Here is a 27965-nt window from a genome sequence, read left to right on the forward strand (position 1 = left end):
AGAAAGAAAGTAAGGTGGAGGCCAGATTGCTGTTTGGGACCTAATCTTGGAAGTCACAGAGCATCCTTGAGCTGCATTCTGTTTGTTAGGGCAATCACAAAGTCCTGCTCAATTTCAAGAGGAGAAGAAATAAATAATGTTTTCTGATAGAGAGAGCAAGATTCTAGAAAAAACACGTGGGATTAGAAATAACGCTGTGGACATTTTTCTGGAATACAATCTGCCATTGAGAATTTAAGATTTTTAGGGGAGATTTGCCAGTGAATAATTCTTCATGTGTAAACCAGATTCTTACTTTTTAGGAAGCTAGGTCCCAAGCAAGCCCCGCTTTCCTGATAGGTATACAGACCTTCACAAACATTAATTAAGTACTTATCAAGAATAACACATTGTGCTACATAATTTAGGAAATACAAAGAACTCACTGCTTAGTAAGGGGAAAAGTGAGTGAATTGGTATAAATTAAGTGTTGAATTTAGGTGAGAATGGGAAAGAGGAAGATTAACTGTATCTGGGAACCTGCGGGAAGTTTTATCCTGACTTGACTCCTGCTGCTTAGGTAGGACTGTTGTGGCAGAGAGAAAAAAGAATGTTAGTGCTAAAGAAAAGAACTTAAGGAAAAGTAGCAACGTGAGAAACAAAGGTATCTTCAGGTAACATTCATTGGGCTGAAATTGTAAGTAGAGAGGAAATACCAAAAAGACAACTAGAAGGTTTGAACTAGATCATGGAGGTCTTAACTCTCTAGAGACAAGGAAGTAATTAAAATTAGTTTTGAGAAGGAAAATGACAATTGAAATTATGCTTTGGGAAGGATCCTCTTATAGAACTATGTAGACAGGGGGAGACAGGAAATGATTGTCAGGCAATGGTAAATCTTGTCCAGTAGAAATGAGAGTCTGGAGTAAAATAGATCCGGAGGTCACTAAAAGAGGGTATAGGTGTGAGAAGTTTTTACAAAGTAGAGATGATGGGACAGTATGCATAACTGAATTTATGGACAAACGATTGTACGTGGATTATAATGAAGAGAAAACTCCCTATTTTAAAACCAAGGACACCTGGATTCTGGTAAGGGCAATAATAGTTAACAGAACAGGAAGCAGGAAGAGATTTGGAGAAATAAGATCATTTTTAGGTAAGTTGATTTTATAAGTTTCAGGTATCAATGCATAGTGTCCAGAAGATAAATGGAAATCTGGTGCTTAGAAAAGTCTGAACTAGAGGAAAAGCAGTATGAGTAGCAACCATGGGTATGGACGACGTTAGTAGGAAAAAGGGGAATCTGAGAAGAATCTAGTATTGAATCTTACTGGACTCACTTTGTAACATCAAGGGACATGAAGAGAAGGCAATAAACAAGCAGCTGAGGGGAGACCCAGAAACCACACAGACGGTGAGAGAAAAAGAGCACCTTTTCAACATTTGGGGAGTCGGCAATGTCAGCCTGGCAGAGATCATTCTATACAAGGAGGGAAATGTTCTCCTCAAATTGTATGTGGTTCCATGCCCCATTTTTCTCCCCCTGGAGCAATGGTCTTCCGCTAGGAATGATTTGCCTCTCCTTCCTAGGCCGTCGGGTACTATCTGGAGAGATATTTGATACTTACGACTGGGAGGGTGCTACTGGTACCTAGTGGGTAGAGGCAAGGGAAGCTGCTAAGCGTCCACAGAGCACATCCGCAACAAAAAATGACCTGCCCCGGGATGTTACTATCGTAGCCCCTCCTTCACGGTTTGCTTTCTGTGGTTTCAGTTACCTGTGGTCAACCGCGTGGAAGCAAAGGATCCTTTTTCTGATGTATTGTCAGAATGTCAACAGTATCCTAACGCTGCGTCACAGTGCCTACATCGTTGGCCTCGCTTCGCTTCATCACGCAGGCATTGTATCATCTCACATCATGACAAGAAGTAGAGTACAGTACCATGAGATATTTTGAGAGAGGAGAGCAAACACATTCACACAACGTTTATTACAGTGTATCGTTAGAGTTGTTCTGTTTTATTATTAGTTATTGTGGTTAATCCCTTACTGTGCGTTATTTAAAAAGTAAACTTTATCATAGGTATGAATGTATAGGAAAAACACAGTATCTATAAGCTTTAGTAATATCCATAGTCAGGCATCCCCTGGGTGTCTTCAAACATATCCCCCATGAATAAGGAGAGACTATTACAGGGTTCTAGATCCTGTTGAGCTCAGTTTACCATAAAAGTGAGGTTTCTATCCCTTTTCAATTTTCCAGCTCTCTCCAAATCAGGGAGAGTCCTCAGAATGCCAACATTTTTATGGTACCTCATAATTTTAAAAGTGGGCCCAACACTCATTTTTTCTTCATAGACTAAGTAGTAGCAACAAATCCTGTATGTTTCCAACACTAAATGTCAGGTCTATTTAAGAATCATGAACGGGGTTATATTTACCTTGTCTAATCCAATGTGGATTTTTCAGTGCACAGCTGGAAAGCCGGTCTGCTGTAGGTTTGTATGTTACAGGTTAATGTTCATTTTAAATGCATTAAAAAGTTACTTAAATTAAATACATCTTAAAGCCTATTTGCTAAGGTCCGTGAATGAAATATACAAAACTTAGCAAAATGTTTTTTTTTTTTCAAATCTACTCTCTAAGGCATTTATATTTTTAGAGTAGTCAAAAAAAAAAAAAAAAAAGATGTTTGTGGGAAAAATCCATTGTGGGAGAACCTGACATTCTGATAACAGCAATTTTTCCCCCAAATGCATATCTTAAAAATAATTTCTGACACATGTGGTTCTTCTCTCAACAGTGACCAATTTTTAAAGGGCGTAATATCACTTGTTTCATCTTCACATGAAGCAAACTTCTTAAATTTACTACCTACATGGTCAAATATCTTTCAGAGGATGTTGATTTATTTATGTAAAAAGCAAGATAATACAAAGTGGCACTGGGGAATTATTTCCCTTCTGCCCTGGGCCTTTGAATCATAGGCTACATCATGCTGCTCAGCTGTTGACTCTGGACAGAGTCCAGAACAGCACAGTACTGTGAAAGATGCCAAAAAGATACACCGCCCTATAGCAAATGAAGTAAGAGTTATCTTCTCTGCAAACACAAGAGGATAAGAGATGATTTGTATTGCAGTTGATATGCAGAACATTCATCTTTAATTTTCAGTGTAGGTCAGGGGCACTTTTAGTTCAAAGGATGGCATATTGCTCTCCTAGGAAGGGAAAGGAAGGAAGACACTTAGAAAACACTTATGCCCATCTTGGCTGACTGAATCCTAACATGTTTAAGCACACAATACCAATTTCTTCCTTTTCTTCATGACTTAGTCATCCTCGCAGAAAGAACCAAGGATTATCGCAAAGGAGAAGAACACAGATTCCTTCTACATGGCCATGTGGCGCACCAATAATCCACTGTCTAATGTCCTTTTAGTAGCATCCTGTGCATTGAGACTACACAGGTAATAAAATCGATGTGCTCTTCGTGTTCCGTGGTGAAAGCAGCAGTACGCTGGCACTTCCAGAACTTGTTCATGGTTTCGACAGCTAGTAGAGTTGTTGTTTGCTTTATTAGCTTCCCAGGGCTAGGGAAGTTGCCAGGTATTGCAGCTGTGCACAAGGATGGAGTCTTATTTTACAGGAGAGACATTCCATGGAATTTCATGGAAATTTCATAATGGAGAAATACTTGGCACTTTGGGAAGAAAGTATTTGTTTTTTATTTTCTTGGCAGAGCTCCTTCATGATAATAAAGTACCCAGAAAGCAGTGCCTATGTGGGTTTCAAGTCATTCTAGGTCTCAATACTTTGCAAGGTCATCACAGCCATTTTATTAAGATGTATGCTTCTCCCAAGTTTAGATGATCTGATCAGGAATAGTGAATAAACTGTTAAGCTCACTCTATTTTGAGTCGAATGAAGAGTAAAAAATCCAATGACTGGATTACCAAGTAAATCCAAGGAGCCCACAAACTATGCTTGAGCCATACTGGATTCATTTCTGAAGGATAAATTCTAGCATTTATTTTGGACCTGAAAAATAAATAATTTAATATAAAGTCAAACAAAAAAATAAGGAGAGATTTTGGGGGGTATTTATCCAGAATTAGTTGTATAAATATTCAGTGCAGAATAGAATAATGTTTTAGGAAGCTGTTATGATTGCTAGTGGGTATCGAGCCCAGTGAAGTTTAAGATGAAAAGTTTGTGATGTAAGAAATAACAATTTAGGAGAAATTGTAGGGGCCAAGGAACGGCCACCCCAAAATGGGGTGAACATTTGGCATGAACATTATTCTAAGTTAAGAATGATCCAAACCCAGCGGATTCAGAAAAAGCTCTTTACCTCCCCCTCAATTGCCTGCTTTTATCAGAAAGAAAGCTATTAACAGAGATTCCTCTTTACCTACGGAACTAATCTGCATAATAGAGCAACCTTTGTTTTCTGAACATCTCCTTTTACCTTCCTTAAGGGTCTTTCTCCCCTTTGTATCCTCAGGCCCTCATCCCTCTCCTTAGTTCATCTGAGCTTTGTGTTTTTGCCAGTCTGTCTTTGGAATTTCCATGCCTGTGTGTATTCCTCATATGTACAGTATTACATTTGATTTTCTCCTGTTAAGCTCTCTCATGTCAATTTGATTCTAAGTCCAGCTAGAAGGACCTTGAAGGGCAGAAGAAATTCCTCTTCCCCAACAAAATCTCTCTTGGAATTTTTGAATATGGTTTACTACTTGGGACTTAACATCCTTTTTGACCTTTATAAGCTGTGACATTAGACAAAAAATATGCCTCTGTATCTGAAACATCTTCACATTTTCGCTAAGATTTCATGCTCATGTCATATAAGGGAATAAGTTTATTCAGGCATTTGGCACATAAAATGAATTCAATAAATGGTAGCAAATATTAACTTTTTTCTTTATGGAATGCTGAGAAGAACAACATGGGCAAAGCTAATGCTGAATAAATCTTTTCCTACCCATGTTCATTACTAAATTAAATCCTACTCTGACTTCCATACCCATACTCCTCACTATTCCACACTGCCAAGTAAATTTTTAAAAAAATAGATTTGCTTTTGGGGGGATAAAATTGGTTACTCATAAATTGAGATATAAATTGTACATCCATCTGAAAACATAACATAGCCATAGTGTTGTTTTTCTTAACGCTAAGACACCTGTAAACTAATAGATACTTGCTGTGATATTGTGATTTATAATAAGACATATATATTGGTATTTGTCCCTAGTTACAGCACACAATTCCTAAAACCCTTGGAATTTCCTGAGTAATGAGAGCAACAAAGGTGCTTTTTATTATGCAAATGCGGTGAGTTTTGCACCTAAGGATGGACTTTGGTTGCCAGGATAACCTTGTGATATTTTTTAAGATTTTATTTATCTATTTAGAGAGAAGCCCTCTAGGTTCAATCAGTCGTCAATGGCCAATGATTTCATCAATAATATCTCTATAATGAGTTCTCCATAAAAAAACAAAAGATGAGATTTGGAGAGAGGAGGTGGAACCAGAACGATTCCACTTGACACCATGCTACCCCCAAACACCAGGGGGACAAAAGCTTCTTTGTTTGGGAACTTGCCCTATGTTATCTCTTCATCTGGCCTTTGATTTACATCCTTTAATATATTTTGTGATAAACCAATAATCTAGTGAGTAAACAGTTTCCTGAGTTCTGTGAGCAGCTCAGCAAATTGATCAAACTCAATGTGGGGCCATGGAAACCTCTGATCTATACTCGGTTGGTCAGAGCACAGGTAATAACCTGGGCTGGCAACTGGCATCTGAAGTGGAGAGGGGTCTTGTGGGACTGAGTCCTTAACGTGTGGAATCTGATGCTGTCTCTGGGGAGATAGTGTCCGAATCAAGGTGAATTTTAGAGCATCGGGTTGATGTCATAGCATTGCTTGGTAGTGTAGGAAAACCACACACACGCACACACGCACGCACACACACACTTGTGCGCACACACTAGAAAGTGGTACCAGAATATCATACTTGCAATACTTGCTAATGTTATTTAGGGCAACTTCAGAGGATCATTTTCAATATACTATTTTGCTGAAATTCTTGAAGTTGGAGTTAAAAAAAAAACTCAAGGTACCCGTGAGGAAGGTAGAGATGGAAAAGATGAAGAAAAACAAAGGGCAAAAATTTGAAGCAAACCAATGACAGACAGTAAACAAAGAAATCTCTATCTTTTTTGTATGTCCTTACTAAAAAATCCTGTTAACTACAGCTAATTTCAAAATTCTTTTTTTTAAAGATTTCTTTTATTTGAGAGAGAGAGAGAGAGAGAGAGAGAGAGAAAGCAGGGGGAGGAGCAGAGGGAGAGGGAGAGGGAAAGAATCCTAAGCAGACTCCCCACTGAGCCTGGAGCCCAATGTGGGACTCCATCTCAAGACCCTGAGATCATGACCTAAGCTGAAATCAAAAGTTGGATGCGTACCTGATGCTTAATGGATGTTTAACCCAAGTGCCCCTCAAGATCCTTATTTAAGAGCTATCCAGCAGGAGGAGATCTGGGAAAAATATAGTTGTAGCTTGTAGATTCCTGAAGACCACATTAAAGTCAGCAATTCTTCTCTGTCCTACCAGAAAACAGCATTCCCTAGTGGTCAAAGAGATAAGATCCAAAATTCTGTTGTAAAGCGGTTATTTAAAACGTAAAGATCATGTTCTCCTTCAGTGTAACTGCTATTCAGTATTGAAGTCTACTTTCTTCTCTATATTATACTCAACACTGAAGATAAAAAGATACATTACACAGAATTCTTACTCAAAGAATTCATGGTCTTTTCAGGGAGATGAAAACATCATCAGTTGGAGAAAATTGTATATACCGGGATCCCTGGGGTGAGGAGGAAGGCAGTCCAGCCTTTCAGGGCTACTTCCTTCCAAAGAGGTCAGAGTGGTAGAATAAAGTGCCCTTTTCCTGTGCTATCTGTGTGTCCAGAGCTGGGCAGGGCATGTAATAGAAAGGTCATCTGTGGAAGAAGTTGAGGCTGAGTATCTCAGTATGATGTTGAAAAAGGCAAAAATAGAGTCATATAAGCTATTCCTCTTTGGAGCCCCTTTATATCTCAGAAACATTACTAAACTTATAAAAAGGCAAATATACTTGGATCTCTACTGCAAGTCATGGATTTGTGGGCTAAACTTTGAACCAAGCCTTGACCAAGGACAGAATGATGCAGTCTATAGAGGCCTGTGGAATAGAGATGGACCTCCAATAGGGTAACACGACTCCATTGGCATACAATGTGCTCATAGCACTGACAGAAGAAACTAGAAATGTTAGTGGAGTTCAATAAAGACCAGGTAAGTGGGAAGGGGAAAGAAATCAAGGAAGGCTTCAGGGAGGAGGTACTACCTGAGAGGAATCTTAAAGATAAAACAGGAGTTTTTAAGGATAGATCAGGCATTCTAAGCAGAGAAGTAGGAAGGGGGAAAGAAATGGCCTGTGGTTATTAAGGTAGGTATGATGTATTTCCAACAGAGACAGCTGTGGAGATAAAAGTCAGATCATAAGAGATCTTATGTCTATTGTTAGGGAACTTGAATTTTATCTCTCAATCTGTAGGAAACACTGAAATCTTTTAAACAAGCGATTGATATGTTTTTAGAGTGGGGATGGGCTTGCAGTTCAGCCTACAAAACTTGTGTAAGCCATAGTATGCCTGAAGCCTAGGACTGGTGATGGTACATCAATCAAGGGCAGCAAACAGACATCACGATTTCAACAAATCTCATCATCCCCCAGAGGCCTTAATAAGTTCCTGTCATCAGAGCCATTCCAGCAGCTGTGTTGTGTAAACAATGTGTCTATGGCAAAATGTTTTGGAGTTCAATAGCAGTTTTCCCCACTCTGCAGTAGGGTAGGGGTATTTAAATGTACTGTTGTCCTTTCCCCAACATATTTTTGGTGGTGGAAATGGGAATAATTCCAGAAGCTTAAGACATGGCTACACCTAGTCAAGGGCTAATGGATTCAGAAAGTTCCAAATAAGGGTCTTGGAAGTGAGTTGTGAGAAAGCAGGCTTTTCTGCCAGTGGCTCCCCTGTCCATTCCCCAAAATGCTGAGTGTGATCGTCAAAAGATGAACTCTGTTCTCTCCTGCCTACTACTGTTGCCTGAAGCATCTTCACTGTTTTTTTTCCTAGGGTTACCTTTGTGCACATGTATATTTATATTTATTTCTATACGTTCCCTAGGAAAGTTGGGGAATTGATGAAGAGTTAAAAGCACATTATTTTTCTTTTTTTGTCATTTTCTATTTTCTCTCTTTTTACTTACAATTGGTTTTCTTAAAATTACAACATTATGGGGTGCCTGGGTGGCGCAGTAGTTAAGCGTCTGCCTTCGGCTCAGGGCGTGATCCCAGCGCTCTGGGATGGAGCCCCACGTCAGGCTCCTCCACTAGGAGCCTGCTTCTTCCTCTCCCACTCCCCCTGCTTGTGTTCCCTCTCTCGCTGGCTGTCTCTGCCAAATAAATAAATAAAAAATCTTTAAAAAAAACAATTACAACATTATATTCCAAAAGCTAACTAAAGTGTGTGTGTTGGGGGGACAGAGGATGGAGTTTTAGTTTTCTGGTGGATAGCAGGGCAGGGCCCCTGGAAAGAAATGGGGCTTGAGCAAAGGCAGTGGCTGACAAAGATGACTGGCTGGAGAGTGACGGGATGAGTGAGAAGCAGCGGACGTATTGACATGCCTCTCATTCAAACTTCCTTTCAGGCTCCTTGTCAGGACGCTTTTCCAAATATTGTGTCTATTTTGTTTTTGTATTCCTAGTTCTAGCACAGAGTTTATGGCATAGTTGCACTCAATAAATAAAAAAATGAGTGAAAAAACTTTCCTTTCACTATGATCTGAATGTTTGTGTCATCTCAAAATTCGTATGTTAAAGTACGAACCTCTAAGATGATGGCGTGCCTGTGAGAATGGCTTAGGTCGTGAGGATGGAGCCCCCACAAATGGGATCAGCGTTCTTTAAAAGAGACCCCAGATATCCTTCCCCTCATGTGAAAGCACTTGGTTATTATTGTTGTGCTGGGCTTTCAATTGAGGATGAATGGCAGAAATATGGAGCCAAATATAAGAGATTGGAAGAGAGATGTTGGTTATTTATTTCCCCACCGGATGTCTGGGACATCTGGCTGTCCATGGTTCCATCTCTCCTTGGAGTCCAGTAATACTCCCCCTTCCCTTCTCTCCTTCAGGCCTAGGATTAGCAGTGGCTTCCCCTTGTTCAAATGTAGCCAGCACCTCAAGCACCTTAGCTGGTTGCCTTCGTCCTGGTCTTTCTATTAAACTGCTCTCAGTTAAACTATTTTGAATATACTGTGTGTTTCTTTTTGGCATCCTGCTTGATAGAACAGGGGATTCTAAACCATGAGGAAAAAGAAGGGATATGTGACAGATCTTCAAAAAAGGACCTCAAATATAGGTAGAAAACCCTTCAAAAGGCCCACAGAAAAAAATCACCGTGATTGAATATAATGAACTACTTTCCTAATGAATATGACCAGCACATATCTTTAAGTCAGTCCATTTATACAAAATGAGTAGACTATCTTCCCAGCTGTCTGACATTATGCCCCTATTTTTAATTCCATGACCCAAGGAAGAGTAAAGGGAGTGCACCAGGTCTGGGGTGAGGGTGGGCGAGTTAGTACTTTCCAGCAGCTCCGCACAGCCGCTACCTGCAACACTAACTCTGAAAGCTTAGTTACGAAGCACAGGACCTGAGGAAACACAATCAATGCACACAAATCCCAGATGAAAGTGAGTGCTTCCTGATGGTTAGCAAACTTAAAGAGATAAAAGGAAGAATAGAAAAGAAAAACTCTAATAGCTCAAAATTGGCTTAATGCAAAATATTAACAGACCGCAAAATACATACTCTGATAGAATTGAGGCACTCTTTTTAAGCTTTTTGCACTTGGCTGCCAGTCAGCGCCCAGTCCACCCTGAGATATTTTGTGACCATTAACATCGGAAGCAAATTCAAGTCTTGATGTTCCCTTAAACCACTGAGGCTGAGGCACGGGGTCTGAGCTCAAAACTTGGAAATCAGAAAGATTTTCCATTCATTCTGGATATAAACAAAGCAGTTTAACTTGGTGAAAGTTGTATATTCCTAACTTAATATTCATTTCTCACATACTCAGACTCTAGAAAACACTGCTATTTTTATTTAGAACCAGACATATAGAGATTACCATTACTAATATCTGTAAAAACACAAACTGAAGAATGATCTAACCCCATGCATTTAAGGTACATCTCACCTTGTGACTAATCACATACACAAAGTGCGGTATTATTTTATGTAAATTTTGATTGTGATAATTTGACACAGTAAATTAATAAAATATTAATGGATTATCAATTCTGATAAAAAATTTGAAACAATGCAATTTTTATTTTATGTTTATTCCCATGAGAAAAATAATTTTGAATTATATGAGTTTCAAATTATGTGAAGTCTTCAAGAATGCATTCTGTGCATAAAATATGACTGCACCTGTCTTCCTTTGCAGGACAATTTATATTATCTTCTGTTATTAGTAGTGATAGGCAAGATGAATACATTTAAAAGGCATTTATCAACAAATTTCAGAGTACAAGGCACCACAAGAAATATAGAAGCTGCCCACATTCCAGTCACAGATTACAAGGGTTCAAATTCACTTAGTAAATTCACCTAAGTCATATTGAATGGCTGGAATAAATTAGATTGATAATTTTAAGGAAGCATCTTCAAAAACCTAAAGATTTTGTCCTGATTTGTAAAGATTTTGTTCAGGTCAAGTAAGACTAATTTGCTCAGATGTCTGAAGTGTAAGACTACTGAGACAAGACTGTTAGACTTGGGTGCAGTTGGGTGGGACTGTCAGCTGCCTCAAGGTCAACAGTTTGTTCTCAGATCACAGCCTGTACCATGAATGTGCCTCTGCGTCTAGGTCACTGAGTGTTTGGGTAGCGGGTCAATCACCAATTTGAGCAAGTTCTTAACTTACAGTTTATTCCAGAATAGTATTTGTCAATTTTTGTCTTTAGAAATTAATTCTCATTTTCCCAAAGAAATACTGCTACAAATTTTGAGAAACCTTCACAGTGGTCCACAGAGGTCTATTTAACCTATAATAGGCCCAATATTAATTGCACTGTGATTCACATTCGTAAGGGCTCACTTTTGCACATGGGTGAACACTAAGAATGAGAAAAGTACCTTACTATTCTCCAGTTTGCATCATCACCTATGTAGTACATGTAAAAAGATGTGAAATTTGGAGTTTCTGCTGAGAATCCAAGACTCCATAAGACGCTGTATTACAAAGGAGATTTTAGACCACAGGCAGAATTTCAAAATAAAAAACCTGTAGCTGACTCAGAAACTGTCACATCTAGTAAGGAGTAAAAGGGGGTCAAGAGAACAGATATTAGGGAAAATGTGTAGAGCATTTCTTTAGAGAATAGCTGATGTGATTTGAGCTCCATTCCATATCTACCCTCTGGGTATGTTGGTGGGGTGGTTCCTGCATCTCTGGATGCCCAGTAAAAGAGCCTTCAGTAAGACCACCAAGAGAGAAAGGACTATAACCCTACAGGGAGACTCCCAGATCAGTTCCTGATTTATTCTTAGGAAAGTAAAGCTTCCTGTGGCGTAGAGGAGAATCAGTGAAGGAACCGTACTCCCATTCAAAAAGCAGGCAAAGTACATGAATCTCCAGGGAACTGATGGGAATCCCCATTGGGAATGTTGGCTTGAGGTTATTTAAAAAATCATACTGTCTGATGGGGTAAGATACCAGGGAAAACAGACCCAGACAAAAAGATGTTGTGAATTATATTGCTGGCATGCAGAAACTTGGCAGAGCTCAAGAGCTGCCAGTTTAAGGGAAGGCGTTGTCCAAATTGAGGAAGCTGAATTTAGAGGCACACAGAAGGGAGTCTCTGAAGAATCGAGAAAGTGCACACAAGGGAACTAGCTCTAAACATCTTCGAGCCTGTAGAGTCCAAGCCATCTTTAAATGGCTGTTGTTAATAAGAACATCTATCCACCCCTGACCTCTTTTCTTCCCAATAGTAAATTTTGCAATAGAGCTCCAAGTTCCTATGATCCCTATGTTGCATATACTCATGGTCCTACTTTTTGTCTTCATTCCTAAGTCAAAGACACACTACGGTGACCCCATGTCTCTCGGATCCCCTAGTCATCTTCCGCCTGCAGCTGCTTACTTCTCTGGGCATAGGCACCAATTCCTCAGACATAAGCATGTATGATTCACATACATAAGAACTCCGTGAGTAGGGAAAATCATAGACCTGCTGTTGGAAAGGCCTAAAGAGGCAATGGGAAGGGGAACAGGATTGACCACTGCAGTTGACCAGAAACCATGAATTTGAACCTGGCCATTAGATTTTCAGCACCTCATAATAAAGTGGAGCACCTGTTATGGGTCAGACATTCTACTGGCATACTGTCACTAATTTAAATGCTATCTCTGCCATATAGGTTTTATTTTCCCTATTTTCAGATAAGAAAACTGAATTTAGAAAATACAAAATAACTTAGAAGAGTCTCCCAGCAAGTAACAACAAATACCCATACTCAAGATTTTTTTAACCATTCGCTTCTCTGAATCTGAGAACTGAGGTGTCTGATGTGTGTTTATCTGCATGCATATGAGTGCAACTGTGTGTTACTGTGTCTGTGACTGTGTCTGCCATATATTGCTATCTGCGGATCTAGTTATTCATCTATCTATATTTATACTAGCATAGTCTGGGTTTACGAGGTGAGAGAAACATCAAGAGTAAAAATGAAAAATTGAAAGCACATTGAATCAAGCCAAACTAGGGCTTAAAAAAAAAAAACAAGAATTACTGGAAAATGGAATAGGGATGTACTGTTATTCTGAGAAGTAATATTTCTGACATAGAGGCCAGAGTGTGATGTCTTTAAAACAAACACAGGTTTCCAGAATGGGCATACCCAGTTACTTTTTTCTTTTTTTGGCTTTTTTTTTTTTCAAATAAACTTTTAATTTTAGAATAGATTAAGATCTACAGAAAAGTTTGAAAGAGAGCACAACATGTGCATAAACCCCATACCCAGTTTCCTCAGTTACTAACATCTTTGATTAGCATGGTACATTTGTCACGATTAATGAACCAATATTGATACATGATTATAGACTAAAACCCATACTGAATTCAGATTTCTTAGTTTTTGCCTAATGCCTTTTTCCTAATTCAGGACCTCAGCCAGGATGCCCTATTCTATTTTGTCGTCATGTTTCCTTAGGCTCCTCTTCGTTGGGACACTTTTTCAGACTGCTGCTGGTTTCTGTTTGTTTGTTCATTTACTGTTCTTCATTTTTTTTTTTTAGTTTTATTGAGAAATAACTGACATATATCACTGTAAGTTTAAGGTATATAGCATAACGATTTGATTAACATATATTCTGAAAGGGTTAGCACAATAGGTTTAGTTAAAATCCATGATCTCAATACAATAAAAAGAGAGAAGAATTGCTTCTTGTGATGAGAGCCTCTAGGATTCCCTCTAATAGCTTTCCTGCATCTCCTACAGCCGTGTTAGTCACGGTTGCTGTGTTGTACATTGCACTTCTCGTATTTATTTATCTTGTAAGTGGAAGTTTGTACCTTTGAGGAATACAGGTTAGGTCTTTTTAGAATGGCCTCCAATTCATACTTGTTCTATGTTTTTGTTTGTTTTTTGTTTGTTTTTTTCATAAGTAGACTGGGGTTATAGGTTTGGGGGACTCAAGTTACTTTTTAAAGTAAAATGTATTCGTGATGGAAGGAAGAGACAAATTATATCGGTTTGAAGCTGGAAAACCTGAAGGCTTCTTCCTTCTCTACCACCATTATTTGTACTACCCAGGGAAAAAGTCCCTGACAGTGTCAGGTCCCTAAATGGAATTGTAACTCATATGATTTCCTTTTTTTATTTTTATTTTATTTTAAAGTAAAACTTAATTTCTATTTTAAACCTCTAAATTGCCAAAGTTTGAGCAGAGTCATTTTTCTCTGAAGACACATGCTGAAAAATACACTATCCCATCGCTTCTTATTGCCATTAGTCCAACATTACTGCTGATCTCTCCCTATTTTTGCCTGTCAGGCTCTTCAATCCTGCATTTCCTTCCATTACTTCAGAACCACTTTTGGGGGTACGGGCAGATATCTGCTACTAGTGTCCATCATCGGGATGGTCATCTCTACCCGGCTCTGTCCTAGACGTCATAACAACTGTTCCGTCCCTAGGAGTCTGCGGCCTTCTGAAGGCTCTACCTAGAGGGAACTTTACAGGGTCCTCTCAGTCTCTTCATGGTCTTGTCACCTTGCTGTGGGCTCTGCCCAGAAAATGGCACATAAGACACTTTTTGGGGGGTTCACAACTATCACCAGTGGTGCATTACTTCCCATTCTATCACGCTTTCCTCCAAAGCTGGGGAAATGGATTTTTCTTCTCCTCGGAAAATCTCTCCCTCTCTTTTCTTATAGTTTCTATTTCAAGAATACTCTTTCATGGTGATATCTGCCTACAAATCACAAAGGATACATTTTATTTATTTATTTATTTATTTACTTACTTACTTACTTACTTAATATATGGAGAGAGAGAGAGAGAGAGAGTGAGCTCAAGTCGGCAGAGTGGCAGGAGAGGGAGACGAGAAGCAGGCTCCCCGCTGAGCAGAGATTTCCCCATGCGGGCTCAATCCCGGGACCCTGGGATCATAACCTGAGAGGAAGGCAGATACTTAACCGACTGAGCCATCCAGGCACCCCACAAAGGATACATTTTTAAATTGGATTTATGTCTTCGAAGCCAGGAAGTTTATCACTTTTCTAAAGCAAAAATCCTGGCCAATTATCTGCATGTATTTATTTAAAGGCAGAGATAGGAAGAACTAGGAGGAAAAAAACCTAGGGGAAAAAAATCTGAAAAATCATTTGACTGCCTATTCATATATATGTTGTAAAGACAAAAGAAATAAGTTGTACAAATCACTTGTATTAAGTATTCTTTTAAGGTAAATTGTAAATTACACATTGTATAGCTTGCAAAAATCAGTGGTTTTAATGATTCAAACCTTCACAAGAACTTCTACAGACTGGATAGAGGCATTATAATGTCAAAGTCCAATCCAGGTAAAAAAATAAATGCAAAGCAAAATGTCATCTTTAATTACCTTCTTAGTAAGTTGGTGTCAGAAGGCAGGTCCAAGGCAACGTAATAGATTTCTGTACCAGGGGCGCCTGGGTGGCTTAGTCGTTAAGCGTCTGCCTTCAGCTCAGGGCGTGATCCCAGGGTCCTGGGATGGAGCCCCGCATCAGGCTTCTCTGCTGGGAGCCTGCTTCTTCCTCTCCCACTCCCCCTGCTTGTGTTCCCTCTCAGCTGACTCTCTCTCTCTGTCAAATAAATACATAAATAAAATCTTAAAAATAAACAAACAAACAAACAAGTACCAATCCTCAAATTCATCTCTTTCTCACAAGTGACTTGAGGGGTGTATTTTGGCTAGATAATATTAGGTTATACCAGCTGTCAACTGTGAGACAAGACCATGCACATCTATAAAGCAAACACATTTGGGGGAGGGGGGGAAAGCCCTCCAGCTGGAATGGTACAAATGGCTTCCTAGACTATGAAACCATGTCAATGAGGAAAATGTTATGATACACAGAAGGAAAGGAAGTGAAACCAGGGCCATGAGAAATAATGATATGGTTTGAGATCTAGAAGAGTACAGATATTGTAAAACATACCAGGGCATAGGGTGAATGAGAAACACTGGGTTGACAGGCCTTTCAATCACCCATGTCTGTTTTTTCATTTAATCAATGCGTCTAGTGTTTATCCCCAAGCAGGTAGGACCCTTTGCCTGGTCTAAACTTTCCCAGTCAGAAACTGGTTTTAGAAGTGGATAAAGGAATATAGGACAGAAAGAAAACAAAAACTCCAAATAATCTACAGGTGATGGCATTTCTAAGGGACCAAGATATTCTGAGAAGTGTCAACTTTCATATGAGACAGCAGAGATCTGAAGCGAAGAGTGCTTCATGGAACAAGCGATAAAGCAAAGACTCTGAATCTTAGGTTGGGGTCCCCAGAAACAACCTTTGCAATCATCGGATAAGGTATTTTGGAGAATACACTCAGGAACAAGAGCTACAAACAGTGAAGGAAACAGCAATTTGCAGGGGAGACATTGAATAGCAGGGTTATTAAACAAGAAGTCTCAGTTGATGCCCCAGGGAGTCCTGCAGCTGGGGTGGCCCTTCACATTTTATCCCAAATGGAGGCAAAGGTAGAGGCCTTTTGTATCCCTCAAGGAATAGTCCTTGGATGGGGCTGGTCCCACGGAGCAGACATAACTTTGGGGAAATCAGTTCCTTCTCTGGAAAGGGTCTTTACCTCTGTGAAGTCTTTAGCAGCAAACACTCTGGCCATCTGAAGAAATGAGTGCTTTGTTCCTCAAAGGGGAATCTGGGTGTTTCACCACAAAGTCCATTTACTATCATCTAACCACTGCTCATGGAAAGTTCTCCTCTCAGAACAACTCCTTGATTCTGTTTGATCTTGTGTCTGAAAAAATCTACAAGAAGATTATTTGAAAGAATAACAGCATCCCGTATCTCTATCATTACTACACCTGTTCTCAGGCTGCAATTAGTCATTTTCATCTTGCCCCTGCACTACCTACCCTGGGTTGTCCTCATGCTCGGCTGACATCTGTGCTGCTCTAAGTAGCTTATGTGCTTAGGTGACACTGAACATAATCTCACTGTGCCTTCCCAGACCATGGCTGCTGCACTTGCGCATATACTGTCAAAAATTGCCTCGGGAAAAAAATTGCCTATGGAAAAAAATGCCTAGGAAGTACAGAGAGACACTTCAGGGGATCATCCAGGTAATAATCCTATTCTTCCTTACCCTATTTTACGTCAAAACTTCTTCCTCCTGTAAATGATTAGAATCAATTGATCTGATTAGAGTCAGGTGATCCCTCTTCTGGCCTTTTCTCCTCTTGGCATGAGGAGCTGAAAATGACTGAGCAGCAGTCACAGATTAAATTTAAATGTTCAGTGGGATTCTTGTTGTGTTTTCCGGCCAAACCATGTCTCTCTGGGAATTAGAACCCTAGACTTGAGCTGTCCAATATCATAGCCAGCAGCAAACATGTGGCTATACAAATTTACATTGCTAATAATTAAAATTAAATTAAATAGAAAATCGAGTTCCTCAGTCATACTAGCCACATTTAAAATGCTCAATGGCTACATGTGTTCTAGGCAGTTTGGATATTGAACATAACCATCTTTGCAAAAATTTTCTATTGGATATTGCTGCTTGAGTTTCTCAGAACCTAAATTTGCAGTGACAAAATGCAAAGGTTCCCTAAGTGGGACCCTGGGGAGGATGGTAAATTGACCACTCTCCTACTTCCATCACTTGTTTCTTGAACCCATGTACTTTAGCTATTGAGGAAAATTTAGGCCATATAACATTTAGAAGTGTCCCATGATCAGGGGGCAACATGTTCAAGTCAGCGTTCAACTATATACCTTCAAAAGGCTGATTTTTTATTTTATTAAGATAGCAGATTCTGGGTGGTATGGAATATGTTACAGCTGTAGTCATATGCCCACTGCTCCTTGATGTAAAGCGGACTCCTTAGTACAAAGCAATTTTATTCAGTCTCCTCTATCATTGGGACTAAACTCTGTCTAAACCTTTGGCTAGTAGTGTTTTTTTGCTTTTGTTTTTGTTTTTTTAGAGACCAAGTTTTGAGCCCATGCATTGCCTCTATGCCTACCACCATGGCTACTCTGTCTATGAGCCCATTTTTCTTCTCAGTGATAGAGGCTGGCTAAGTCCTTGTGCTTATGTGGTTAATTTTTGGGTTTTTTTTTTTTTTCACTTGAATGCCTTCTGGTGAACATTAATATGTAATACAAAATTTTTTACCTTTGTATTCACTTTCCTGTATCCATCCACATGCCTCTTTTTTAGATCTTGTCTCTAATCTTCCAATATTTTTCCTTCTAGAACCTTAACTCACCAGCCAAAACATTCATCACTGCTGATGATCCTACATGTATGCTTATCTCAAGCACATTGTTGCAGAGCTTCTCTTCTGTGGGAAAACAGTGCCACAGCAACTCATTTCCAGCTTATATTGACATATTAAGCCAACATTTCCTGCAGGACTCTTCCATGCTCTGTCAGTCAGTCAAAAGGGTTGTCTGTCATGTGGTCATACATGTGAGCTGAGTGAAAAGCACTGGAGCAACAGTGGAGCTTGATATGGGGGTCTGGGCCACCTGCTCATACAACTTCTTTGTGCCTTCTGGCCCTCCTTATGCCAGATCCTGGCTATAACATTTATTATCTTATGATGGATTGCTGTTGGACCCACCAAGCCTTATCAATTTTTGGTCTGAGAATCCAGCTCATAATGTATAGCTCTGACCACATGGTCATGTAATGTCTTATGATCAGATGCTCCATTGCGGCCCAGACTTATTAGAGGCTAGACGCTGGTTTCCCAATGGTGCATAGTTCTCCATTACAGACGGCACATTTCTTCTCAAAAACCCTGGGTCTTTAAATTGTGGTTTTCATATTGGGACTTGCTATAAACACTAAGTGGTAATTTTCTCATCACAGGTACCTCCAGGGTCTGCCAGACTATATGGCCTACACATGGGCTTGCACTATATGTTAACTTGTAGAGGAAATTTTCCATGTTCCCCACCCAATTCAGATGCGACTACCCTCCATATCTTCAGGTAAAAGGTGTAAAGAGTACTTATAGCTGTGGATTGTGCTGTTGCCAGATTCCAAAAAAAGTCTACCAGGCAATGTGTTTCCTTCTTGGTGCTGGAAGGCACAAGATACAGTCATTGGTCCTTTACTTTGGAGGATATGAGCAGGCATACCCCAGTGAATTGAATTTCTGAAGGTTAATCTTCGTAAGGCTTATGTCTCACTCTCTATGGTACATGTGTCACACCAAGGCCTCCAATATGTTTGCTGCTTCTTGTTATCCAGTTTGATTAACCTGATACCACTGATACAATAGACTAAGTATAGAGTTAGCTTAGCCCTGAAGCAAAGCTGAAATGTACACTGCTGCTTGTCCCACATAAATGTACTTCTTTTGATCCTCCTTCCTCATAGTAATGGAGACGAATGCGTGAGCCAGATCAGTGGTCATACATTTTGTACAGTAGCTGAGTCAACTGGTTCTAGCAAAGATACCATATTCAGTGCAGCAGTTTCAAATGGGACACTACTTGGTTGTTTACTTTCTTCTGCTAGTATTTTTTTTAAGGAATAGACTCGAGTTAAATAGCAATGTGATGTGGACTACCACTCCTATATTAAGTCCTTAAAGGAGCTATTAATCTCTAATTGTGCCTAAGACGAAACACTGCTTTGTTTTAATATGTTTGTTGAAGGTGGGTAGCGTTTTCAGAGGCTTCTGCTGTGCCTTCCCCTCTGTGATAGCTCTTACCCCACAGGTCGAGCAGGTATATCAATTTTAATTGTATATTTGCAGCTCAGGGAAATGATTACTGAGTGGATCTATGAACAAAGTAGGCCCATTGCAAGCTGGACCTAGATTTATTACCTATTGCAAGTTGGACAGGGGTTTATTACCTGGCCATTTATGTCTCTATTCTAACATGGAAAGCATAGTGATACTCTAGGTCCTTGAGTATTTTTGTCAACTTAGATTCCGTGTCTAATAGTGCTTCTAACGTTTGAGTAGTCCCCTTTCCAAACAAGCAATTATTTAAGCAAATGGTCATGAATCCTTTGGAGAGGGATGGAAAAATCATTGCTGTATAGACTTGCCATATATAGCAGAGTCTTTCCTCACTGGGGATTTGATCTCTCCTTTAGTCAATCATTAACTAGTGAGTTTTTGGTTTTATAAGATAAATCCATGTTAGCATTCCCACTTCTCTGAGTCTTTCAACTTCTTATTCACTGTTTGCCGTGGCAGCCAGTATTTGCACTTCATTTTGGGTGGACCATTGCTTTATTCAACCTTCTAAGAGACATTCTAGTATCATATTAATGTCATCTCTCTGAGTCCTTGCCAGGATGTCAAATGCCATATCATGGAAGAATGCCCTTATATGGATAAACTCTTTCTTATCCATCCCCCTTAATCCATCATTTCTAATACCCTGTCCTATATACTCTCCATGCTGTCTTCAGTGTCCTCATATTGGCTAGAACCTACAGCTCCCAGCATTTTCCTGGATGGTATATTATTATTGGTGTATTTGTCAGGAAGAGAGGTGGTGGTAGACCCTGAAAAAAGTTTGTGTTGGAATACAAAACAGAGTTCTTTGTATTTTCTTCACCAAGAGAGGAAAGCTAGATTTTAATAAGGATAGTGAGCTCTAGATCCAGAATGTTCAGGAAGATCTGGCATTTTAAAATTCTTGAGTGCACCAATCCCAGATGTAATTATTCCAAGTCTTTGCATCCCACGCCTTCCAAATCAGTGTTCTAATCTTGGTGTGGGATTGAGAGTTTTACCTTCTCTAGAGTTCCATTTTTAGTACGTGCTGGGACTGATTCTTCATTTCTTCTACCTTCTGCCTGCCAGGCATGACTATATCTTTATATGCTACCAAGGCACTTCTTTGACATTTATACTTTGTTTTACATTGTCAGTAATCATCTTCAGCCTATTATTTTATTTATCTAATACACTTAACAAAACTCTTCCAACTTGAAAGCCTTTACGATTGATCCTCTGTTTCTCTCAAACACTTGAGGTATTGCACTGACCATTGCCTTCCCTTCTGTTGTCATTTAATACCTGTTCACAAACAAAGGAAACTTTAATAATTGACCTTATTACACATCAGGAACTATCAATGCTCCACTTACAACTAGTGATGAAATTCTCAGTGCCAGTAAACCAAAGGATGATAAGTTTCCAAATCCCATTCCAGGATATTATTATCTTAGGTCAATTTTTTCTGGAAACATACTATGACATTGAGACATTTAAGCAGGAATTTTAGTGGGGATGATCCCAGGACACCTGTAAGGAACTGAGGGTGCCAATATTCAGCAAAGAGAAAAGGTGAACTGTGCTACGTTACAATAGCAGTGTTAGTCAATGCCAATACCATGTGGAGTCCTAAATCTGGAAAAAGGCTTCAAAATTGTCCCAAATTAATGCAAAATGGTTGGGGTTTTGTAGCCTTTCATATGCTATTCACTCCAGACAGACTGCCTCTGCAAAGGCAATTCCCATAGAGAGAGGCAGCTATGAACTGTCAGTAGCCAACACTCTTAGAAGCTGGGAATGACTGTTTCCATTTGAAAGGGGGATATGAATGCCACATCACACCATCCACTCCAGAGATACCACTCAAAGCATTAAATTCTGATGGGAAGCTTTATAGACTGGCTATGGCTAGGAGATTGATTATTGGTAGATGAATCAGTGGAAGGTTCCAATCTCATACAATGAAGGAGGCATAGAGGTCACCAGGACAATAAAGGAAGATTTGTGAATGAATGAATGAACGAATGCCTGGGAAAAATGGTACCATCTTGAAAACAGAAGGTGTATTGAGTGAAAGAATGGTGAATGGTGACAAATTCCACAACATATCTAGAGCAAGCCTGGCCTTGAAACTTACATTTCATTAAAGTGAAACATGAAGCCACTAGGGACTTTTTATTTCAATGGTGGAAATTCCTGACACACTTCCATAGTTCCATTTCTGTAGAATGTTTTTTTTTTTTTTTTTTTTTTTTTTCTGATACCTTCAGCACGTCTGGCAAGCATAAATTTTGGTCATTTCATTGATTTTTCTTTAGAATGAAAGGAGATCATGGAAAAATAATATAATTTATTTAAAAATAATTATGTTTAATTTGCATTTGTATTTAATTTGCATTTGTTTCTCAACCTCAGTACTATTGACATTTTGGGTCAATGATTCTTCATTGTGAAAGCTGTCCAGTGCATTGTGGAATGTTTAACAACATCCTGGCTTCTACCCACTAGATTCCAGTGACACTCCCCTTCCCCCAAGTTGTGACAACCAAAAAATGTCCCTAGATATTGCCAAATGCCCTTGGTTGAGACCCACTAATTTAAAATCATGTTCAGGAGAGGTTTGGGTTCAAAATGCTTGTACAGAGAATAATTTATTTCTAAAGGAAGCCAATCTTGTGTACATGACATTTAGGAACATAATTTATTTAATTGTCAAGTAAATACTGAAGGAATGAAGAGTTAAGAGAGATCATATTGAAAAGGGAAAGGCCAGATGATGTTTTTTAATAAGAGAAATTAATCACAATATTTAGTTTTTGTTCAGTAGGTAACATGATAGCATATTTTTCTTGTTTTCTGTTTTGTTCATGAAGGACAAAAAAAGAAAAAAAAAGATAAATTTTAATCCTAAGAAAGAAGATGAAAATTGCTGAGAGGAAAACCTAAAGTCTTGAGAATAGCAAAAATTTGGCTTTTTAAAAAGCCTTGGAATACCTTTGTGAGGTTAACTACATGATTGGGTTTTTATTATTGGATAATATCCAGTAACATATGTTCTGAAATTAAATACATATGGCAGGCACTGTGTTAAGCAAATACAAGGATGAATAAGCCATGGCTCCTACCCTTAAGAATCTTACAGTTGAGAGCAGTAATTCTCAACTTGGCCATACATAAGCATCACTGGGAGAGTTTTGAACATTACTAGTGCTCGGATATGACCCCAGACCAATTAACTCAGAATCTTGGGTTAGAGGGAGTTGAGGCATCAGTATTTTTAAAGCTTCCCAATTGCTTCCAGTTAGCAGCTAAGGTTAAAAGACAAATTTATGAACAAATAAAATTCAGCATAATTGTTATATAATTGAAGTATATATCCAGTTATATTGAGGCACAGAGAAATAAACATCCAAATGTTAATTTATGGAAGTGTCATGAATTTGAGTGTTATCCCTATTGCAAAAGAGACAGAAGTTGAAATACATAACTCATATTAAGATAAACAAAAGATGAATAAACTTTAAGACCATTTTAAAGCATAGCCTTTGTCAAATGAGGAAAATATGAATAAATGCAAGAAATAGCTTTTGATACCAAACTTCCCTAGAGTCCATAGAGTCACATATACTATACCAGGAGATTGTTTTTTCCAGAAGATTTTTATCTTTATATCAAAAATTCCAGATGAATCATTAAATAACCAAAAAGAAAATAAAAGTCAAAGAGAGTGATATGTAATTATAATTACTACATACTGTAGTCATTCAAATATTGGTCTGGGATTACATATTAATTAAATCCTTATAGAATCATGCAAATGTTAGATATTCCAATGTGTAGTAGTTTCTAACTTAATGTCCAAAGTGGATAATCATACCTGCTCTCAATTTTTTTCTAGCCAGATTAATTAGGGTGTGCTCTATGATGTAGAAATCTAGCTTGCCCAGTGAGAAATTTTCAGTTAATCCAGCAGATTCCATACTACCAATCGGGAAATACTTGAGTCAGTTTCGAATAGATTCTGTGATCTACTCCTTTTTTTCCCCTCTCTTTTGAATAAAGTATAATTTTGATACAGAGTAAATACTGTGCTATGACACACAGTTTGCACAAAGAGCAGGAATTGTTAATAATCGTTAATGTTGTTGATGTACAACATTTGTTTCCATACATTTATTACAGTTCGATCCTGGGCTCCTGCAATCTTCCTGTTGAAAGTGTAGTTTAGAAAATGTATATTCGAAAAAGTTTGGCTGAGACACTTGCTAGCTAAACATTTCTCTTCTAATATCTAAGCTTCATGAAAAATCAATTTAGAACCAGAAATCCATATACCTGGACATCGTTAACCTATTTCCCTAGAATAAAACATCCAAGTGAAATGATTACATGAAATACGTCCTTGCATCTTCTGCAAAAGCACTTTTGAGGGAATCTCCCATCATGTCGTTCAATATGACTCACATAAAGGTTATTAATAATTTACTTTTAGAATTCAGTTTTGAGAAAAATTATGTTTCGATTGTTACATTTATTTTAATATAAAGGACAATATTATAAGTGTCAAATTATTCATCCACTTTCATTACAATACCATAACCATCTATAACACTCTATATGACATTTGGGGCTTTCTTTTTAATTTTTTTAAAATTTTTATCTCTAGAAAACTTTGAGCTAAATTTCATGTTCAGTTACAGTAACTGTATTAGCCTAAGTTCTTGGAATATTTGATTTCTCCAAAATCTTGTCATTTTATATTTTCTTTTTTTTAATTTCACGATTGCATATTATGTGCACTTTATTTTAAATTGTATCAAAAATTTATCACAGTACACAGAGTAGAAAACATGTTAAAAGAAAGTATTTTTAAGAGGTATTATGAGAAGTTCAATAACTATATGCATTACTTGGATTTACTCAGGTTCAACTTCTTTGTCTTTCAAAATATAATATTTAAAAGTAATTCCATTTTCACTAAAGAATGCATTGCTAAGTGGTAAAGAATGTCATTGATTTTGTTTATATTATCCATGAAATGTATGTCTGTTTGGAGCATAAACTTAAAATCTAAGATCACAGAATCTGTCTTTTCTAATGACAAAACACCCAGAAGTAAGTCCCCAGCCATATTTGCTTATTTGGGGGATAGGTTTACTTATTTGAACATCCAAAATGATGACAGATATCATAGATAGAGACTATAAAATGATAGTAAAATAACTGGGATTCTATTTTCTCAATATTAACACGTTTTATTAACACATTTTATTAGTAACACTTGTAAGTTAACTTTCCGAAGTGTATTCATTTAATGACACTTGCTTTAAGAGGCTAATGAGATAATGTGCATATACTTCCAAAACGTAAATATTATCTAGTTCCATTTCAATAATAATATGTTCTAAAATATCTAGTAAACATTATTTCCCACCTGTGAAAACATCAGTTCTAGCAACACAGGATTGCAGTTTATGCTTTTTTAAAAATCAATTTTATGTCATATTCTTTCCCAACACATTTTTGTTTTCATCATTTACGTGTCTTATGAAATTACAGAAAGTGGCACCTGTGTAGTAATAGAATGGATGCCAACAGAGTGTTTAAGTCACTACTTTATCTGCATTTTTAAAATAGCTGTTTCTCTTGGATAAACAATTCAAACTGATGACATAATATAAATATATGAACACATGTACTGATGTACGGTTACATCATGTCACACTCTGCATGCCAAAATAATGAGTAGTTATAATGCAAGCAGCCTAATTTTCATGGATCTAAATTTCATCACTGGTTCTTTCCAAGGAAATTCAGATTTATAAAAATGGCATCTTGAAAAGAATTTTAATCTTGCACCATGTTCCATATGTGAGGAAGCGTACCAGTTAATGTATTTTCACATGTAATATAGAGATAGATTAGAAATGTCTATTAACCTCTGGCCCAGTTCAGGAAATTTCTTTAGAAATGCACTGTCCAATAGGGTAACCACTAATGCCATATGGTTCAAATTACATTTTAATTAAATTAAATTAAAAACTCAGTTCCTCAGTTGCACTAGCCACATTTCAAGTGTTAAATAGTCTCTTGTGGCTAGTGGCTACCCTACTGGACCAGAAAGAACTCTCTATCATTGCAGAAATTTCTGCATGGTACATGGACAACCTAGAACCTCATCTCACCAACTTCTTTCCAATTGGAGAAACCTACTCTATATACTTAATGGAAAAATTGCACAAATGGAAAATGTCTCCACCCTCATGTTGATATGAATTCATTCTAATATCATAAAAATTTTCATTTCATATAATCTAAAGCTTTGTCATTAGGGAATAAGACATACCGTATAACTTGGATTTAAATTTTAGAACTACAGTGGGAAAAAATTAGGAAATCTCCTGCAAGATACCTAGAAAATTGATAAATCGTTCTCTGGGAAGTTATGATCATGTTCCTCTTCTTAAATTTTGTAATCATTGATAATTATGTATAGCTTTATTTTTATAAAAAGTTTTTATGGATTTTTTACAGCTTTATGTTTTTACCCACAAATGTGGGTATAAATTTTATAGACTATAATTTTATAGACATAAAATTATACTTCCTAAATTAATGCAATCCTTGATTTCTCTTTTTACATGGTAATGTTGATACACTACTGTACTTGAAGAAAGTAATATGTGATATATTAATATTTCTGGATAACACAAAGGTAAGAGAAAACATTTTTATTTCAACCATTGCTGACAAATTTCTTAAAATAACTAGACTATTTTTCTTTCTTAATACATCTAGTAACCTGAAAATAATACATCGTTTTTGATAATTTCCACTCTTGCAATACTTCAGTGTTCACAATATGAAATATATTTTGATAGGTAACACTGTTGCCATTCACAGGTGTAAGGCATAGGAGTGGATATTGAGCCATTTCATCTAATTCCTTTTATAATAACTTCCTGAATCATTATCCACCCAATGCTTGAAATTGTCCAGTAATGTAGAATCCTGAGACTAATTTATACGGGCTTCATTCCATCAACCCATTCATTTACAGATTCTGGGGGAATGAATGCAAACTCATCATAGTCTTTGCCCTCAAAAAACTAATAGTTTAGTGGAGTGTTTCTGGGAAGTGAGCAGGCAATTATAATAAAGTATGAGAAGTACAGCCATATGATTATGTATAGATGTTAAGCAAGAATTACAAAAAGTAATTAAAATAATTATTGAGCTTTTATTATGTGAGAGACACTTTGACATGCTTGGTCACTTTCCATAAGGAGATTCACCTGCCTTGCTTGCCACCAGATGAGACCACCGGAATGCTCGAAAGTCTCCAGTCCATACTGAATTGTGGAGGAAGTTGGAAAAAAACAAAAACACGCTGAAGTTTCCATTCCCCAGATCCCATAGGTGCACCTTTCCAGCTTGTGGATGTAGATAGGTATAGAAAGCTGGCCACTTGTGTAGAGATGAATTAAGTGCTTCTAATACTGCAACTGAAACATTTCAGAAAGATGCCATTAAATCACTTTTTTTTTTTCTAATAATAGGGATGTCAGTGAAAAAGTGCTACTTTGGCAAGGAGACGGGGCATTACCAATCTATACAACCATTGTGAACACCACCAATGAACGTCTCACAGGTAAGAATCCTTTGTCAGAAACTGTTTTCCTACCTGTGGGGTCTGATTTGAAAGAGGAACTCCAAAAACTTCAAGGTTGCTGAACAGGTGATGCAAATTGACAAGAGGATTTAATATAGCCACCCATTTCATCATTTACACGGCAGGACCTAAGTATAAGAGCTGCTATCAAACAGCAGCTGAGGGGTTCCCTGCACAGCTGCTACAGAAATGGACTTGAGCCGGCAAAGGAGAGGTCGATGTCTTCTGTTGGATTCTGTGTCATCAGTTCTGCAAAACAAGTTATCCTTAGAGAATGCAACATGCATAGCTCTTTACACTGTACGTAAATTCCTAGAGATTCGTGAAGAGACCACTGAAAAAGGAATATCTGCTGTCTCTAAACTTGAAGAGGCTGCTTACCAAGAGCTGCTACCTCCATAGCTCTTAAGGTCATTAAAGGAGGAGAGTCGACCATGGCCGGACCTACCTGCGGATATTGGAAATGCAGAAAGGGGCTCTGTGGAATGGCAGGTTAGAATAAGTGCAAAACCTGGTGAGCCAGAGGGCAGGTGGCTTGAAGAAGACTTGAAGAAGGTGAATCATGAGAAAATTGGTGGAACAGCATAGCAGGCAAGGAGAATGGTGACATGAAAGCCCTAAGGCAGGAAAAGCACACCTAACATGTTAGAGGAATATGAGGACCAGATAAGTCAAAGTGGTAATAGAACCCAGAT

At 38.1% G+C, this 27965-nt stretch overlaps 1 pseudogene; it reads left to right on the top strand.

The window, feature by feature from the left end:
* The first annotated feature begins 891 nt into the window (after window positions 1–891).
* Window positions 892–27858, top strand: LOC113263356 (ganglioside-induced differentiation-associated protein 2-like; annotated as a pseudogene).
* The last annotated feature ends 107 nt before the right edge of the window (window positions 27859–27965 follow it).

Source organism: Ursus arctos, unplaced genomic scaffold, assembly GCF_023065955.2.
Source record: "Ursus arctos isolate Adak ecotype North America unplaced genomic scaffold, UrsArc2.0 scaffold_1, whole genome shotgun sequence".
NCBI lineage: Eukaryota > Metazoa > Chordata > Mammalia > Carnivora > Ursidae > Ursus > Ursus arctos.